Source organism: Eleutherodactylus coqui, chromosome 8 (assembly GCF_035609145.1).
Source record: "Eleutherodactylus coqui strain aEleCoq1 chromosome 8, aEleCoq1.hap1, whole genome shotgun sequence".
Lineage (NCBI taxonomy): Eukaryota > Metazoa > Chordata > Amphibia > Anura > Eleutherodactylidae > Eleutherodactylus > Eleutherodactylus coqui.
Window position 1 is genome coordinate 167,684,946 of NC_089844.1, and position 20,543 is coordinate 167,705,488.

Sequence of the window (20,543 nt, forward strand, 5' to 3'; positions counted from 1 at the left end):
TTCATTGAGTTCTCATGGAGAAGTGTCTTGACTAGAGATGAGCGAACCTACTCGTTTCGAGTAATTACTCGATCGAGCACCGCGATTTTCGAGTACTTCAGTACTCGGGTGAAAAGATTCGGGGGGCGCCAGGGGGCAGGGGGAGGCGTGGTGGCGCGGGGGGTAGCAGCGGGGAACAGGTAGGAGCCCTCTCTCTCCCTCTCCCCCCCCACTCCCGCTGCAACCCCTCACTCACCCACGGCGCCCCCCGAATCTTTTTGCCCGAGTACGGAAGTACTCGAAAATCGCGGTACTCGGGCGGAAAAGGGGCGTGGCCGAGTAGGCTCGCTCATCTCTAGTCTTGACATAACATGGAGTGATTTCATGCTATTGATAGATAATTGCTAGCAAATCTCTTCATCACGGGCTTCCATATCTACTAATTTGGCACCTAGCAAGAGGTCATCAGATCGGTACCGGTGTGGTCCAATAACATAACTATGCCGTATAAACTGCAGCTATTTACTTTGCCCTATAAAACCCATCCACTTACTGTTCTCTATAGACCTGCCCATTTACTATGCCCCCATAGACCCAACCACTTTAATAACTGCACCATATAGATCCCACACATTCACTAGCAGTGCCTTATAGACCCTGCCCATTAACTAATCAGAGCCAGATTGGCCACCTGGCTCTTCGGGCTATTGCCAGATGGGCAGGTGCCTGCAGTGGGCTCCTTCTCTTCCTAGACTCCTGCCCTGTAGCTCCACCTCCTCTCCTGGCTGAGACTAAGTGACAGTGACACATTTTCTCCTGAACGGCGCACAGAGCAGTCTCTGGCCAGCTGTCCCTGCACTACGCACAGCAGACTGTAGCTGCAGCCATCATCCTTATCTGCAGTGCTGAGACGACTGATCCTGGTGTAGTACGCACAGTAGGGACAGGCCACTTGCGAGTCCAGGCTCCGCCTCACCAACCTCTTCTTATCATGTTGCAGCTCCTTGTTCTCCCGGTAGAATTTTAACCTATTACTCCCCACTTCTACACGAGCCAACCTAAACAACCAATGACCGTGAACCAGCCAAATGACCACCTCTAGGATTAGAGTGCTGCTGGGAGTCCACATGGGATGGAATTACGCTACAGGGCGCAGCCAAATCCGCAGGGATACAATAAATGGTTCTGTGAGCTTTCAACCCCCAGGGCAAAATTCTGGTTCCCATCGAGCCCTACAATTAACTGTAATTTTTAGACTCCGCCCATTTATTAACTGGGCCGAGGGCAAAAATTAAATCTTCTGGGCCCCAATGCAAAATCAGTAACAGGACCCCAACCTACCATATGCCACAGTTGTCTATGTACTGTATATGGTGAAGGAGCCTCTGGGGTCCATAATGCTCCAAGGACTGGGAGCGACTGCTGCTTCTGCAACCCATATATATCCCATAGGCCCCGCCCATTGGACCATGGACATTGCGGGAACAGTCCTGTGGCTTGCTGGAGGTTGGGTGCCCATCAGGGATGAGTCAGCCAGTGGTTACCCAACCTACAAGGTGTCTGGGAAACTATTAGGTGTCCTCACAGCAATCGTTGATATAGAATACTAGCTGATATACCCGGCTTTGCCCGAGTTAATTTGGTACTGGTGTTTATCTGGTGTTCACACGGAAAATATTATGAAGTCGTGGTTACTTTAGAGATACTGAGGAAAAACATATGTTCACCATTTTGCATAGTTCTCTGCGTTACCCAGGAAACACCACGTGCAGGCAACCATGAGACGTTTCCTTTATATAAAATGACATCAGGAAGTGAGAGAATTAGATTACGTACATAAAATTTGGACACTAATTCTTTTGCGCATAGAATTGAATAATGGAGTTGGGACCCATTAGCTTTTCCTATTTATGACATAATCAATGCTCGTGCCAAATTTCACGTTTCTATGACACCGGAAAGTGAGAAAATTACATTCTGCACGTAAAATTTCGATGCCAATTCTTTTGCGCATAGAATTGAATAATGGAGTTGGGACCCATTAGCTTTTCCTATTTATGACATAATCAATGCTCGTGCCAAATTTCCTGCTTCTATGACACCGGAAAGTGAAGAAATTACATTCTGCACGTAAAATTTTGATGCCAATTCTTTTCCGCTAGAATTGAATAATCGAGTTGGGACCTATGAACTTTTCCTATTTATGACATAATCAATACTCGTGCCAAATTTCACGTTTCTATGACACCGGAAAATGAGAAAATTAGATTCCGTAGGTAAAATTTGGACGCTAATTCTTTTGCGCAAAGAATGGAATAATCGAGTTGGGACCCATTAGCTTTTCCTATTTATGACATAATCAATGCTCCTGCCAAATTTCGAGTTTCTATGACACCGGGAAGTGAGAGAATTAGATTCCGTACGTAAAATTTGGACGCTAATTCTTTTGCGCATAGAATTGAATAATCAAGTTGGGACCTATCAACTTTTCCTATTTATGACATATTCAATGCGCGTGCCAAATTTTACGTTTCTATCACATTGGGAAATGAGAGATTTAGATTATGTACGTTAAATTTCGACGCCAATTCTTTTGCGCTAGAATTGAATAATCGAGTTGGGCCCCAATTACTTTTCCTATTTTGGAGATAATCTATGCTTGTGCCAAAATTCATGTTTCTACGACATCGGGAAGTTGGAGAACTTTTGGCGAGTCAGTCAGTCAGTGAGTCAGTCAGTGAGTCAGTGAGGGCTTTCGTCTTTATATATATAGACTAGCTGATATACCCGGCTTCGCCCGAGTTAATTTGGTGCTGGTGTTTATCTGTTGTTCACACGGAAAAGCTTATGAAGTCGTGGTTACTTTAGATATACTGAGGAAAAACATATGTTCACCATTTTGCATAATTCCCTGCGTTACCCAGGAAACACCACGTGGAGGAAACCGTGCAACGTTTACTTTATATAAAATGACACCGGAAAGTGAGAAAATTAGATTCCGTACGTAAAATTTTGGACACTAATTCTTTTGCGCATAGAATTGAATAATCGAGTTGGGACCCATTAGCTTTTCCTATATATGACATAATCAATGCTCGTGCCAAATTTCACGTTTCTATGACACCGGAAAGTATATATATAGACTAGCTGATATACCCGACTTCGCCCGAGTTAATTTGGTGCTGGTGTTTATCTGTTGTTCACACGGAAAAGCTTATGAAGTCGTGGTTACTTTAGATATACTGAGGAAAAACATATGTTCACCATTTTGCCTAATTCCCTGCGTTACCCAGGAAACACCACGTGGAGGAAACCATGCGACGTTTACTTTATATAAAATGACATCAGGAAGTGAGAGAATTAGATTACGTACATAAAATTTGGACACTAATTCTTTTGCGCATAGAATTGAATAATGGAGTTGGGACCCATTAGCTTTTCCTATATATGACATAATCAATGCTCGTGCCAAATTTCACGTTTCTATGACACCGGAAAGTGAGAAAATTAGATTCCGTACGTAAAAATTTGGACACTAATTCTTTTGCGCATAGAATTGAATAATCGAGTTGGGACACATTAACTTTTCCTATTTATGACATAATCAATGTTCGTGCCAAATTTCACGTTTCTATGACACCGGAAAGTATATATATAGACTAGCTGATATACCTGGCTTCGCCCGAGTTAATTTGGTGCTGGTGTTTATCTGTTGTTCACATGGAAAAGCTTATGAAGTCGTGGTTACTTTAGATATACTGAGGAAAAACATATGTTCACCATTTTGCATAATTCCCTGCGTTACCCAGGAAACACCACGTGGAGGAAACCGTGCGACGTTTACTTTATATAAAATGACACCGGAAAGTGAGAAAATTAGATTCCGTACGTAAAATTTTGGACACTAATTCTTTTGCGCATAGAATTGAATAATGGAGTTGGGACCCATTAACTTTTCCTATTTATGTCATAATCAATGCTCAGGCCAAATTTTACGTTTCTATGACATTGGAAAGTGACAGATTTAGATTACGTACGTAAAATTTCGACGCCAATTCTTTTGTGCTAGAATTGAATAATCGAGTTGGGACCCAATTACTTTTCCTATTTTAGAGATAATCTATGCGTGTGCCAAATTTCATGTTTCTACGACATTGGGAAGTTGGAGAACTTTTGGCGAGTCAGTCAGTCAGTGAGTGAGTCAGTGAGGGCTTTCGTCTTTATATATATAGATTTCTGATGGGAGGTGGGAGAAGTTGCCAAGAATGTTTTCATTCACTGACAGTAACCAGAGATGTTGAAAATGTCAAGGAACTGAAATACAAAGTCTATTAGAGAGTTGTAGACCTTTTCATTATATAAAGATTAAAGGGATTGTCCAGTTCTAAACTATTGATGGCCTATCAGCAGGATAGGTCAATAATAGTGCATTGATCCAGATCTATTAGCTGTTTGCTGGGCTTGTCTGCTTGTACACTGAGCAGATTTCTGCAGGAAGCAGACAGCTCTGTTCTCACCACAGTGGCCAGGATTGGTATTACAGGCAAAGTTCCCATTAAAAATAAAGGGATCTTGACCTGCAATATCAAACCTCACCACTGTAGTAAGAATGGAGCTGTCTGATTCCTGCAGAAATCAGTTCAGTGCATGAGCAAACAGCTGATAAGCCAGGGTCCTGGATGGAAGACCATAGCCGATCTATTATTGAAGGCCTGTCCTACTGATCAATAGTCTACAACAGGAGAACCCCTTTAAACTTTACTGTCTGCTCAGCCATACATCTAATCCTATCATGTGTTATACTGTTTGCTGGGCTGTGTATCTAATCCTGCATGTGTGATACTGTCTTCTGAGCCGTGTATTTAATCCTATCATGTGTGATACTGTCTGCTGAGCCGTGTATCTAATCCTACATGTGTGATACTGTCTGCTGAGCTGCTGTATCTCATCCTATCATGTGTGATACTGTCTGCTGAACCATGTATCTAAGCCTATCATGTGTGATACTGTCTGCAGAGCCATGTATCTAATCCTATCATGTGTGATACTGTCTGCTAAGCTGCTGTATCTCATCCTATCATGTGTGATACTGTCTGCTGAGCCGTGTATCTAATCCTATCATATGTAATACTGTCTGCTGAGCTGTGTATCTAATCCCATCATGTGTGATACTGTCTGCTATGCTGCTGTATCTAATCGCATCATGTGTGATACTGTCTGCTGAGCTGCTGTATCTAATCGCATCATGTGTGATACTGTCTGCTGAGCCGTGTATCTAATCCTATCCTGTGCGATACTGTCTGCTGAGCCGTGTATCTGATCCCATCATGTGTGATACTGTCTGCTGAGCCGTGTATCTAATCCTATCATGTGTGATACTGTCTGCTGAGCCGTGTATCTAATCCGGTCATGTGTGATACTGTCTGCTGAGCCGTGTATCTAATCCGGTCATGTGTGATACTGTCTGCTGAGACGTGTATCTAATCCGTTCATGTGTGATACTGTCTGCTGAGCCGTGTATCTAATCCTATCCTGTGTGATACTGTCTGCTGAGCCGTGTATCTAATCCCATCATGTGTGATACTGTCTGCTGAGCCGTGTATCTAATCCTATCATGTGTGATACTGTCTGCTGAGCCGTGTATCTAATCCCATCATGTGTGATACTGTCTGCTGAGCCGTGTATCTAATCCCATCATGTGTGAAACTGTCTGCTGAGCCGTGTATCTAATCCTATCATGTGCGATACTGTCTGCTGAGCCGTGTATCTAATCCGGTCCTGTGTGATACTGTCTTCTGAGCCGCGTATCTAATCTGGTCATGTGTGATACTGTCTGCTGAGCTGCTGTATCTAGTCCTATCATGTGTGATACTATCTGCTGAGCCATGTTTCTAATCCCATCATGTGTGATACTGTCTGCTGGGCCGTGTATCTAATCCTATCATGTGTGATACTGTCTGCTGAGCCGTGTATCTAATCCCATCATGTGTGATACTGTCTGCTGAGCTGCTTTATCTAATCCCATCATGTGTGATACTGGCTGCTGAGCCGTGTATCTAATCCTATCCTGAGTGATACTGTCTGCTGAGCCGTATATCTAATCCTATCCTGTGTGATACTGTCTGCTGAGCCGTGTATCTAATCCTATCCTGTGTGATACTGTCTGCTGAGCCGTGTATCTAATCCTATCCTGTGTGATACTGTCTGCTGAGCCGTGTATCTAATCCCATCAAGTGTGAAACTGTCTGCTGAGCCGTGTATCTAATCCTATCATGTGCGATACTGTCTGCTGAGCTGTGTATCTAATCCGGTCATGTGTGATACTGTCTTCTGAGCCGCGTATCTAATCTGGTCATGTGTGATACTGTCTGCTGAGCTGCTGTATCTAGTCCTATCATGTGTGATACTATCTGCTGAGCCATGTTTCTAATCCCATCATGTGTGATACTGTCTGCTGAGCCGTGTATCTAATCCTATCATGTGTGATACTGTCTGCTGAGCCGTGTATCTAATCCCATCATGTGTGATACTGTCTGCTGAGCCGTGTATCTAATCCCATCATGTGTGAAACTGTCTGCTGAGCCGTGTATCTAATCCTATCATGTGCGATACTGTCTGCTGAGCCGTGTATCTAATCCTATCATGTGCGATACTGTCTGCTGAGCCGTGTATCTAATCCGGTCCTGTGTGATACTGTCTTCTGAGCCGCGTATCTAATCTGGTCATGTGTGATACTGTCTGCTGAGCCGTGTATCTAATCCCATCATGTGTGATACTGTCTGCTGAGCCGTGTATCTAATCCCATCATGTGTGAAACTGTCTGCTGAGCCGTGTATCTAATCCTATCATGTGCGATACTGTCTGCTGAGCTGTGTATCTAATCCGGTCATGTGTGATACTGTCTTCTGAGCCGCGTATCTAATCTGGTCATGTGTGATACTGTCTGCTGAGCTGCTGTATCTAGTCCTATCATGTGTGATACTATCTGCTGAGCCATGTTTCTAATCCCATCATGTGTGATACTGTCTGCTGAGCCGTGTATCTAATCCTATCATGTGTGATACTGTCTGCTGAGCCGTGTATCTAATCCCATCATGTGTGATACTGTCTGCTGAGCCGTGTATCTAATCCCATCATGTGTGAAACTGTCTGCTGAGCCGTGTATCTAATCCTATCATGTGCGATACTGTCTGCTGAGCCGTGTATCTAATCCGGTCCTGTGTGATACTGTCTTCTGAGCCGCGTATCTAATCTGGTCATGTGTGATACTGTCTGCTGAGCCGTGTATCTAATCCCATCATGTGTGATACTGTCTGCTGAGCCGTGTATCTAATCCCATCATGTGTGAAACTGTCTGCTGAGCCGTGTATCTAATCCTATCATGTGCGATACTGTCTGCTGAGCCGTGTATCTAATCCGGTCCTGTGTGATACTGTCTTCTGAGCCGCGTATCTAATCTGGTCATGTGTGATACTGTCTGCTGAGCCGTGTATCTAATCCCATCATGTGTGATACTGTCTGCTGAGCCGTGTATCTAATCCCATCATGTGTGAAACTGTCTGCTGAGCCGTGTATCTAATCCTATCATGTGCGATACTGTCTGCTGAGCCGTGTATCTAATCCGGTCCTGTGTGATACTGTCTTCTGAGCCGCGTATCTAATCTGGTCATGTGTGATACTGTCTGCTGAGCTGCTGTATCTAGTCCTATCATGTGTGATACTATCTGCTGAGCCATGTTTCTAATCCCATCATGTGTGATACTGTCTGCTGGGCCGTGTATCTAATCCTATCATGTGTGATACTGTCTGCTGAGCCGTGTATCTAATCCCATCATGTGTGATACTGGCTGCTGAGCCGTGTATCTAATCCTATCCTGAGTAATACTGTCTGCTGAGCCGTATATCTAATCCTATCCTGTGTGATACTGTCTGCTGAGCCATGTATCTTATCCTATCATGTGTGACACTGTCTGCTGACCTGTGTATCTAATCCTATCCTGTGTGATACTGCCTGCTGAGCTGCAGTGTCTCATCCTAAATCTAATGGTGTCTATCTTCCCTGTCATCTCCATTAATGTGTTACCGGTGACTCACTGATTTCAGGTCCTTGCTGGTTTCTACCAGTAACGATTTTTACAATATTGTTGAACTTTGATGGAATCTCTCATCTCTGCTTCAGTTAACCCTTCCAGTACTGAGAGCTGCAAAGCAACACCCAGAGCAAGCAGCACACAGGGCTAACATGGCACAGGAACATGAGAGACCACGCTCCCTGCAAAGACGTACATTATATGTACAGTGTGTATAGTGTATATGGCATATATATATTATATATATATATATATATACATACACATATACATACACACACATATATATATATACATTGTGGTAGTGCAGTACACAGGATGGCCTGCAGAGAGCTTGAGAGCAGGCTCAATGGACTGACAATTAGCTGGGACAGCTGTAGGGGAGTGGTTGGAAGAACTGACGCCTCCTGCCACACCGCTGCAAGGAGAGAACTGACAGCTCAGAAAGAGGTAGCTTAGAACAGGGGTCCCCAACTCTAGTCCTCAGGGACCACCAACAGGTCATGTTTTCAGGATCTCCTATGGTAAGAACACCTTTGGCAATGTCTGAGGACTGACAATAATTACATCACCTGTGTAATACTGAGGACATCCTGAAAACATGACCTGTTGGGGTCCCTGAGGACTGGAGTTGGGGTACACTGGCTTAGAGGGCTGCAAGCCCAAAGACTGGTGTGAGCCAAGCTGTAGAGGCCCTGAGTCTGACAGGGAAGGACGCCCCTAGGCTCACATCATGGCTGTGACATACCTAACTGCTGGAGCAGACCGCCCTCTCTGCAGTAAGGGCCTGTGAGACCCCACAGAGGAGCAGATCTGTTTTGCTGCCTGAAAAAGGGTCCAGAGAAAACTTTTGAACAGAATATTGTTGATATCCTGATTTTGAGAAAATAAACCGACTTTCCCCAGAAGCCGGCCTGGATGTGATGTCCTGAGGTGCTGCTGCCCAAATTAGGGAGGAAAGAAGGCAGTCCACGTATGAATAACCCACAAGTTACCAAAATCTATATATCACATACATATATATATACACATTATAAGGGCTTATTCACACGAGCGTAGACGTTTTTATGTGCGCTCACCGGTGCTGTATAAACGCGTGAACAGGCGCACAAATCTGCCCTTTGCGCTCCCATTCAAATGGCCCGGGAGGGGCGAGTATACGCCGAGCTCACATTGCTGTCATGCGGGGGCAGACAGTTTGGCTCTGCTAAACTGCCTTCCCCCTTTCTGCCCCCTCGCCGGCTCTCAGCAAAGGGATGGGGTGGGGCGGGAGCTAGTGTATTAAGTCCCCACCCCGTCTCTTCCCCTTGTTGACTGCAAGCAATGGGAGGGGGCAGGACGGGGCAGGCGCTTAGCAACTAGCGCCCGCCCCGTCCTGCCCCCCCATTGCAAACAGTTGGCAAGGGGCGGAGAGAAGGAGGGAAGGGGGTGTAAGTTTAGCAGACATGTTGCTAAACTAACTCCCACCTCCCTTCTCTGGCAGCTGTCATAGGCTCCCATACGAGTCCCATAGTTCCTGAACTTTCTTTCCTGGCTGGTGTTGAAGCGCTCCTATGTGCTATCTTTTACACGGCAGAAAATCGCCCGTCTGAACTGATGCATTGGAATCCAATACATCAGATAGTAGCATATATCAGCCGATGTACACCTATGCGAACAGAGCCTAAGATATTTTTATACTACTAGAATACTGCCCCCTATGTACAAGAATATAACTACTATAATACTGCTATAATACAGCAGTTATATTCTTGTACATAGGAGGCAGTATTATAGTAGTTATATTCTTGTACATAGGGGCAGTATTATAGTAGTTATATTCTTGTACATAGGGGGCAGTATGATAGTAGTTATAGTCTTGTACATAGGGGGCAGTATTATAGTAGTTATATTCCTGTACATAGGAGGCAGTATTATAGTAGTTATATTCTTGTACATAGGAGCAGTATTATAGTAGTTATATTCTTGTACATAGGGGCAGTATTATAGTAGTTATATTCTTGTACATAGGAGGCAGTATTATAGTAGTTATATTCTTGTACATGGGGGCAGTATTATAGTAGTTATATTCTTGTACATAGGGGGCAGTATTATAGTAGTTATATTATTGTACATTAGGGCAGTATGATAGTAGTTATAGTCTTGTACATAGGGGGCAGCATTATAGTAGTTATATTCTTGTACATAGGGGGCAGTATCATAGTAGTTATATTATTGTACATTAGGGCAGTATGATAGTAGTTATATTCTTGTACATAGGGGGCAGTATTATAGTAGTTATATTATTGTACATTAGGGCAGTATGATAGTAGTTATAGTCTTGTACATAGGGGGCAGCATTATAGTAGTTATATTCTTCTACATAGGGGGCAGTATTATAGTAGTTATATTCTTGTACATAAGAGGCAGTATTATAGTAGTTATATTCTTGTACATAGGGGGCAGTATTATAGTAGTTATATTATTGTACATAGGGGCAGTATTATAGTAGTTATATTCTTGTACATAGGGGGCAGTATGATAGTAGTTATAGTCTTGTACATAGGGGGCAGTATTATAGTAGTTATATTCCTGTACATAGGAGGCAGTATTATAGTAGTTATATTCTTGTACATAGGAGCAGTATTATAGTAGTTATATTCTTGTACATAGGGGCAGTATTATAGTAGTTATATTCTTGTACATAGGGGGCAGTATTATAGTAGTTATATTATTGTACATTAGGGCAGTATGATAGTAGTTATAGTCTTGTACATAGGGGGCAGTATTATAGTAGTTATATTCTTGTACATAGGGGGCAGTATTATAGTAGTCATATTCTTGTATATAGAGAGCAGTATTATAGTAGATATATACTTGTACATAGGAGGCAGTATTATAGTAGTTATATTCTTGTACATAGGAGGCAGTATTATAGTAGTTATATTCTTGTACATAGGGAGCAGTATTAGGGCGCCCACCCACTGGCGTTTGCGATTTCCGTGCGTGAAAAACGCGGCGTTTTTCGCGGCGTTTTCGCGGCGTTTTCGCGGCGTTTCCATTAATTTCCATTGACTTTCATGGGTGCATTAGGAGAAAAATAAGGACACATATGCAACTGACAGTTCCTATGTTAAAAAACGCCACGCAACGCAACGCAAAACGCCAGTGGGTGGGAGTACATTCAATTCTAATTGCACTAGAGAAAAAATGCAAAACGCAGAGAAACGCAAATCGCCAGTGGGTGGGCGCCCTTATAGTAGTTATATTCTTGTACATGGGAGCCGTATTATAGTAGTTATATTCTTGTACATAGGAGGCAGTATTATAGTAGTTATATTCTTGTATATAGGGGCAGTATTATAGTAGTTATATTCTTGTACATAGGGGAGCAGTATTATAGTAGTTATATTCTTGTACATAGGGGCAGTATTATAGTAGTTATATTCTTGTACATAGGGGGCAGTATTATAGTAGTTATATTCTTGTACATAGGGGGCAGTATTATAGTAGTTATATTCTTGTACATAGGGGACAGTATTATAGTAGTTATATTCTTGTACATAGGGGGCAGTATTATAGTAGTTATATTCTTGTACATAGGAGCAGTATTATAGTAGTTATATTCTTGTACATAGGGGGCAGTATTATAGTAGTTATATTCTTGTACACAGGGGGCAGTATTATAGTAGTTATATTCTTGTACATAGGGGGCAGTATTATAGTAGTTATATTCTTGTACACAGGGGGCAGTATTATAGTAGTTATATTCTTGTACATAGGGGGCAGTATTATAGTAGTTATATTCTTGTACATAGGGGGCAGTATTATAGTAGTTATATTCTTGTACACAGGGGGCAGTATTATAGTAGTTATATTCTTGTACACAGGGGGCAGTATTATAGTAGTTATATTCTTGTACATAGGGGGCAGTATTATAGTAGTTATATTCTTGTACATAGGGGGCAGTATTATAGTAGTTATATTCTTGTACATGATGAAGGTTGAAAAAAAGTTTGAAAAAATGCTCTTGCGCTGTCTCGACAAACAACCGAATGCGACAATGTAATATTTTTGAAAGTCTATTTTAATTTTATCCGTTGGGTCTTTTCTTATCTTTTCATAATACTGTTCATCATTGAGTATTTTCATAGATCCCTCATGATACTGGTCGTAATCCATGATAACTATGCCCCCTCCCTTGTCGGCGTTTTTGATGACTATATTGTCATTTTTATCCAGCTGCCGAAGTGTGGTTCTTTGTTGCTTGGTTAGATTATCCTTCATTGATGTCGTAATTCTTTTTTCATGCATATCTTTAAACTCTTTCAGAACTTTCTGTTAGAAAAGTTCCACATATTCACCTTTCGATTCAATTGGGAAGAATCTGCTTATAGGCTTGAGGTGGGTAGTGATGGGGTCATCCAACCTGAATTCCAGTTCTTTTGCTTAATCTGTGGGTTTAATTGTTCCTTTCAGATCTTGTATGTGGTAGTGTCTCTTCAGGGTTATTTTTCTTATAAAAGAATTCAGGTCAACAAATAACTCAAACAGATTGGATGATGTCATGGGGCTGAAGGACAGGCCTTTGGCTAAAACTTCATTTTTACATGTGGCCACTAAGGTCACGTGACCCCCACGAACCCGGAAGTGGTTTCAGTTTCGTTTTCCACCGGTAACTATCTAGCTGACGTGGCACACATGACGTGTAGGTCATGTGAGCTGCAAACACCCGGAAACCTATCTCAGGATCACCACAACAGATATCTAAGTTCCTATATAAGTATACATTGTTATTTTATATTTCATGTACTTGATAAAGTCGCTCTTACGCGACGAAACGTGTTGTACTCTAATAAACCTTTTAGACAATATTACATTGTCGCATTCGGTTGTTTGTCGAGACAGCGCAAGAGCATTTTTTCAAACTTTTTTTCAACCTTCATCACGTTATCGTGGGTCCAATCCACTATTGGACACAGAAGCTCTGCAGCAGACTCCAACAACCCAGGAACCTGGTCGACACCAGAGGAGTAAGACCCTTTAGAGGTCTGACAAGCAAACTTGGACTAGGAGGTGGTGGTGGGACTCCTCTCCATAGGGGTTTCCACCATACACCGGGTAAGTCCCATATTATTTTATTTAACTTTATCTCATTTCACTCGTTCTGACCACCCAGCGTCACCCCCCAGTTAAACTGATTGAAGCGCCTCCCTGATTATCTTTTTATATTCTTGTACATGGGAGCCGTATTATAGTAGTTATATTCTTGTACATAGGGGCAGTATTATAGTAGTTATATTCTTGTACATAGGAGCAGTATTATAGTAGTTATATTCTTGTACATAGGGGGCAGTATTATAGTAGTTATATTCTTGTACATACGGGGCAGTATTAGAGTAGTTATATTCTTGTACATAGGGGGCAGTATTATAGTAGTTATATCCTTGTATATAGGAGGCAGTATTATAGTAGTTATATTCTTGTACATAGGGGGCAGTATTATAGTAGTTATATTCTTGTACATACGGGGCAGTATTAGAGTACACAATCAAATCTGTTTAATCAGCCCATCTCAGCATGCTCATCCAGTCCATGGTGAGCTTGGGGAGGATTCAGAGCACAAATCCAATGCAAGAAAATGGAAGAAGAAAAAACTCCAGCATCAGTGTTTCCACTACTGACTCCGACATTCCTTCCAGCTCTGTGTAAGGACTGGTCAACCTGCAGGCTGTCTGGATCAAGCTCTTCGCATGGGTGCAGACCTGAGTGCTCTGAGGGTAGCCTCCAGTAGTTGTTCTGACACATGTGAGCTTGGTAAACCATAACCTTTTTGGACAAAATGGAATGATGGCTATTATCATAGTCTGATCATTGCCAATATTCTCGGTATCACAGACTGGAGTGAATATATAGGCCATGATGAACCTCCATTGAATGGACAGAGCACCTGCAGCAACCGAGAAGCGGGCGCCAGCCTAGGAGATAGTGTAGTAGAGTTTGGGCATTGTCACAGGGCTCTACCGTCTCCCACACGGAGGGTAACCAAGGACACATCCAAGGGGCCGCGGACAGGCTATTAAATGGGGGATTTACTCAACTGTGACTTACCTTATTCTCTTGTCACGTGTGACGCCACTGTTCCATCCTCTGCGGTGAATTCCAAAAGATGTAATAAAGAGTCCACGCACACAGTGTTGATTTTCAAAGGCTAAACTGGGAACGTTCGGTAAAGCCGTTTACTTGCAGAAACTTGGAAAACAGTCCATGCAATTTACATCCCCCGGCAAGACACTGGTGCAGGAGGACACGTGGTGTGACAGCGAGGAATCACAGGAGGACGGAGGGATTTCACAGGCCTAGTTATTTGCGGGGATCTGCTCCCGGCCACTCTTCTTCTTACACACTCCAATACCGGTACACACTCACGTGGTAGACCATACACTCAGCGCTGCACGCTGGGGTTTTGCAGACTTGCAGCTTCTCTCTCTCACTCTTTAGTGTTGAGGCTTGGGTAGAAGGGACCCAGGATACACACAGGCCATCCTCACGGCTTCCTCCATCTTCACTACACACAGACTAAAGGTGTCTATGTGCCGACAGGCTCTCAGAAAGAAAGACAAGACGCTCGCTCATACACCTTGGAAACACATATATAAGACCAGGTAACATGACATGCAAAAGCTACATTTCCAGACATAACCCAGACAGTAACTCATTCAGTGCTGCAACTATGCAATACACATCATATTCACTCACATAGAAGACACTGACAACACTTAGGCACAAGACATACAAAGATCATTCAGAAACGTCTAGAAAGTTCTGCACATCAACTTCTGTTCACTACATATACACTACTAGGGAATTGTCTTCCTGATATAGAGAACAAAACACCTTCATCCCAGAATTGAACCGGTTTGTTTTAAGACTGATCTCTTGCTTGCCCCATCTGCTTGAGATCTGCTGGAAGATCTTCTTGTTCAGAGACCATTCTCCAGCTAAAGGATGTCATCTGCTCAACCATCTCCGACTAGATTGAGGGCACCACTGATGTATACTGCCAACAGGTCGAATAGGTTCTTCTCTGCTTAGAATAGAATCCTGTCCGTTTCTAACTGAAGGCCTTGGATCATGTGCCTCCCTGCTTGTTAATGTATAGGACTGATGTTATATTGTCCATCCTTACCGCCTTCCCTTGAATCTGCAGTGAAAAATGCATCAGGGAGAGATAAACTGCTATGAGTTCCCTCTGATTTGAAGATATGGCTCTCTTTATGGTCGTCCAAGTACCCCTGACTGGCGCTCCATCTAGGTGAGCCTCCTCCATCCTATCTGTGATGAGTCTGTAGTCAACAGGGTCCAGAGAGACTGAACTATGGACTTCCCGTCTTCTAGTTTGCTCCACCATTTGTGTTAGCGATAGGTTTGCGAAGACAGGGAGGTTGTTAGATGTAACCCACTTGAAGTTCAATCCCATTTTCCAAGAGCTTGTTTTGTAATGGGTGTAGATGAAATAATGTCCAAGGAATGGCATCCACATTGGCAGCCATAAGCCCCACAGCTTTCATTAAGGTCCTAATGGAGACTTGTCTGTGAATTTCTATGAATCTTGCTGCTGCAAGAATTCTGTCTTTCCCCTCTACAGTGAGGAATACCTTCATGTTTACTGAATCCAGGAAGAAGCCTAAAAACTTCTTCTTGGTAGTTGGACGTTCCCCAAATTATGATCCATCCTAGATTTTGCAGTAAGGTGATTGGTAAATGAACTTGTAGCACCTCTTCTGCGCTTAGCAGTCAATTATCTAAGTACAGAACGATGATGACTCCGTGGACTTGGAGGGTTGATGCCACTTCCGAAATTACCTTCATAAATACAAAGGGAGTGGAAGAGATCCAGAATGGGAGGGCTATAAATTGAAAATGCTGATTTTTGTCTCCTCATGGAGACCCCCTCTCTGAGATATTGTCGGTGGCAACTGGCTATAGGGATGTGTAGATATGCATCTTTTAAGCTAAGGGTGATGATGAGATCAGCCAGTTGTAGTATAGAGCAAACCAATCTTATTGTTTCCATACAGAACTTTCTTCTTTATATATGACAGTTTAAAAACCTCATGTCTATTTAACCCTCCAGTCTCCTGAAGGATTTTAATTGAGACATATGGGTGAGTAAACACCCTTTCCACTTTCTCAAATGGGTCCTGGCTCTAGAGCTGCTTTCTCTATATATTGCCTTAAAGATTGCTCTAGAATTTCCAGGTTTTTTTTTCTAGAAATGGTCCAGTTTGCACAAACTTGCTTCTTGGAATTTGTATGAATTTTATTGAATAGCCTCTTTTTATTATGTTTAGGACCCAAGGATCCCGTATTATTGTTGCCCAGGTGGAAGAAAAATGCATTCCATGGGTGCAACCATATAGCGTGCCTAGTGGCTGTAGCAAGTGACATTTATCTAGCGATAATTTAAATTGTCCATTTGATTGCTGAACGATCAGCAATCAGAATCTTATGAAGCATAAAGAATGGACGATGAGCTGATCGCTCAGTGTAAATAGCGGCCATTCAGTACTGAGCGGCTGCTATGTTAAGTCAAGGGAAGGGGCAGGGGAGCACGAGGAGAGAAATCTCCTGCAGCCGCCCCGGCCCCCTGCTGCCCGCTCTGTGAGCGAGCCAGTGATACTAGCTCCCGTGCAGGAAATCGGGAGTGAGGACACACAGGGACGAGTGTCGTCATCGTTTGCCCGACATTCGTCCCGTCTAAATGGGCCCTTACTATCTGATATTAAATGGAAGCGTGTATAAAGAGGATTAAATAGTAAAACCACAGCCATAGATACACAAGTGCTGCTGATGGTGCTCAGAGAGGAAGAGGATAGGCCAGCTTAAAAAATCTGGGACTGGAAGCCCCCCCAGCCCCCTCCCCACAAACCGCTACTACTAGCACTGAATGACCATCAGAAACTATAACGAAGGCAATCTTTCGCCCATGCGAACGCTTCCATTACTTATCACATGAATAGCCCCCCCCAAAAAAATCACATTATAATTACATTATAATTACATCAAAGTGTTTGGAACAACGACTGGAAATAATGAACGCATCCCTTCTGGAACTCGGCAGGAGCAGATGGAAGCCCCCATCTTGCCTGAGACCAGCAGGGAGCTTTGGCGGTGCTTGCGGCAGTAAAAACTGCTTGAGAAAGTGAATAGCATGGCAAGAGGAAAAGCTTAAAAGGTGCTGACTAGAGATGAGTGAGCCTACTCGGCCATGCCCCTTTTTCGCCCGAGTACCGTGATTTTCGAGTACTTCCGTACTCGGGCGAAAAGATTCGGGGGGCGCCGTGGGTGAGTAGGGGGTTGCAGCGGGGAATGGGGGGGAGAGGGAGAGAGAGGGCTCCCCCTTGTTCCCCGCTGCTACCCCCGCGCCGCCACGCCTCCCCCGCCCCCTGGCGCCCCCGAATCTTTTTACCCGAGTACTGAAGTACTCGAAAATAGCGGTACTTGATCGAGTAATTACTCGAAACGAGTACGTTCGCTCATCTCTAGTGCTAACGTATGCAACTATCCCCTCTATCTTAAGAAAAACCAAAAATGGGAAAAAAAGGAAACACGAGGCGGGTATGTTTGGACACCCCTTTATGAGGAGGGGGGGGGGTCATGCAGACAACATTTTTTTATTCTTCTTTAAAGGGGTTGTCCCGCGCCGAAACGGGTTTTTTTTTTTTTCAATAGCCCCCCGTTCGGCGCGAGACAAACCCGATGCAGGGGTTTAAAAAAAACAAAACGGATAGTACTTACCCGAATCCCCGCGCTCCGGTGACTTCTTACTTACCTTGCGAAGATGGCCGCCGGGATCTTCACCCTCGGTGGACCGCAGGTCTTCTGTGCGGTCCATTGCCGATTCCAGCCTCCTGATTGGCTGGAATCGGCACACGTGACGGGGCGGAGCTACGAGGAGCAGCTCTCCAGCACGAGCAGCCCCATTCAACACGGAGAAGACCGGACTGCGCAAGCGCGTCTAATCGGGCGATTAGACGCTGAAAATTAGACGGCACCATGGAGACGGGGACGCTAGCAACGGAACAGGTAAGTGAATAACTTCTGTATGGCTCATATTTAATGCACAATGTACATTACAAAGTGCATTAATATGGCCATACAGAAGTGTATAACCCCACTTTGTTTCGCGGGACAACCCCTTTAAGTTAAAATGTCCATCTGTCTTCCCAGTACGCAAGGGCAGGAATACCCCAGGGTTGTGCTGCTGGTAGGACGCAAGGGAAATTATGCTTCTGTTCCTATTAAGATTTGTGAAATCAGCAGTAAGGTTTGTGGTTTCCAAATACAGAAGTTGCTTCTTTCCTGATGTCTGACGAGGAAGTACAAGTCCTATAATGACAGACATCAGCCTCTCAGGGTGTGATACACTGTGTGCTATATAGAGTGTGTTACATTGTACATGTGTGATGTGATACATTGTAACAGTGGCCCTTAGTTATGAATGGGTTTCCAACAGATTTGCATTTAAAACTGCGCAGAATTAAGGTGCGCGGAGTTTTAGACATATGTACAAATAGTTTACTCCAAATAGAAAATTGGCTAATTTTTGGCGCATCTTTCCTATTTGTGGTGCGGCATGAATTATGCCAAATGTACAAGTCCATGCGCTACTTTTGTAAATTTGGTGCAATTTAAGGCTGTCGGGTTCTAAAATGAATTGGTGCAATGTGCGCCAATTTTCATAAATAAGGGCCAATTCTGTGTAACACGCCAGACTCAGGACAGGTCACAAGTATATAATGCAGTCCATGAATAACATGCAGGTCTCTCCCAAGCCTCGTCAGCACGTATATAAGATCTTCATATCTTCAAAACCAGCGCTCACTATCCTGCTAACCGCACCCGTGTCACAGGGAACAAGTATGAAAGTCTTCACAATACCTGAGTGGGAGAGCAGTAATTTGGGTGGGGACCTGCCAGGACAGGAACCAGCGTACACACCGGGTGTTTATTCTAGGGTCTCAGGTATCCGCTGTCAGGACTTGTTCTATGATACTAGATATGATGATGTCATGTAAATGATGTCACCACATTAAAGGGCCGGTCACTTCCATTATTCCCTGTATGTACCGGTGTGTTGTAATGTTATAATACAGGACGGACACAGAAATACCTATCCAAGGGCAAAACAGATCCTTCCAGCATTGCATGATGTATACCTGAGGTAGGGGGGGGGGACTCGGGCCTATATAATGACCTCAGTATAAGGGTTTATTCACATGGATGTATATCTGGCGGGTTTCCACACCCGGACGATATACACTGCCCCTCTCTGTAAGGGGAGGAGGCGGGATGGGGCGAGAGCTAGTGTGCTAAACTCCCGCCCCCTCTGCCCCTCACCACTGTTTGCAATGGGGGGGCAGGATCGGGGAGGAGCAATGTTGCGAGAAAAAATAATTGTGGCACTTTCTTTCTTTCTGCGTTTTGTGTTTTTTTTTTGTTATCTCCCATGTTTCCCTATGGAGCCTCCCTTTTATCACATCACAAAGCAGGAGCTTGCAATTTCCGTGCGATGCGCTTTTAACATTAGAAAGTCCTACTGATTTTTGTGCTGAAAATCACAGCAAAATCACGCAAGAAAATCACAAGTGGCAGCGATGTTTTTGCAAGAAAAAGCAGCTCTGATATTCAAAAATCACGGGAAAAAAGGTTGTGATTTTGCCGCGATTTTCACACGGCGATATTGCGATCACCACTGTGAAGGAGCAGGCGGCAGCGATGTGATATTAATAAAGCTGCTTACATGTCTGACCCCAATCAAAGGAATAGTGCTCATATCTGTGTGAGCTGTGTGTGTCTCGCAAGGCACAAATGTTGCGCGAGAATCTCGCCCATGTGAAGCTGGCCTAAGCAAGCTCACACGGGCGTATGCACAATCGCACATGCCTCAACGCTACGTATTTGCACCGTGAACAACTCTTTTTTGCACCACACCCCGATTTAAATGGCTGTTTAGCCTAATGAGTTCCCGATGTTTTCTTTTACCCGCAGAATGGCACGATGTATTGCGCACTCCCATAAACTTCTTTGGTGCGCAAATGCGTACAAAAATAAAGCATGATATTTTTTTCCCCGCATGCTCGAAATACATGGGTGAAAAAAAAAAAAAGGAACCGTGAATGAACCCATTGAAACCAATAGGTTCTAATCAATGTGTGTTGCGTGTGTAACTTTTGCGCATGCAAAAATAAGCACAAATACGCACATCTGTAGAATCTCCAACAAGCAGGTGCCATTCTTTTGGGCTTGTTCTGTTCTTATGTGGGGGTCTTGTCATATAGGGTCCTGGTCCTGTAAAGGGGTCCAAAGCACCCTATACAGAAGACACCATTCACCTTGTGTTACAATCAGCCCCTGCTGGTTATATCAGGTACTGCTTGTCTTACATCATCACCCCCTGTAGATTCATACTGTATATATTACTTTTTTTGT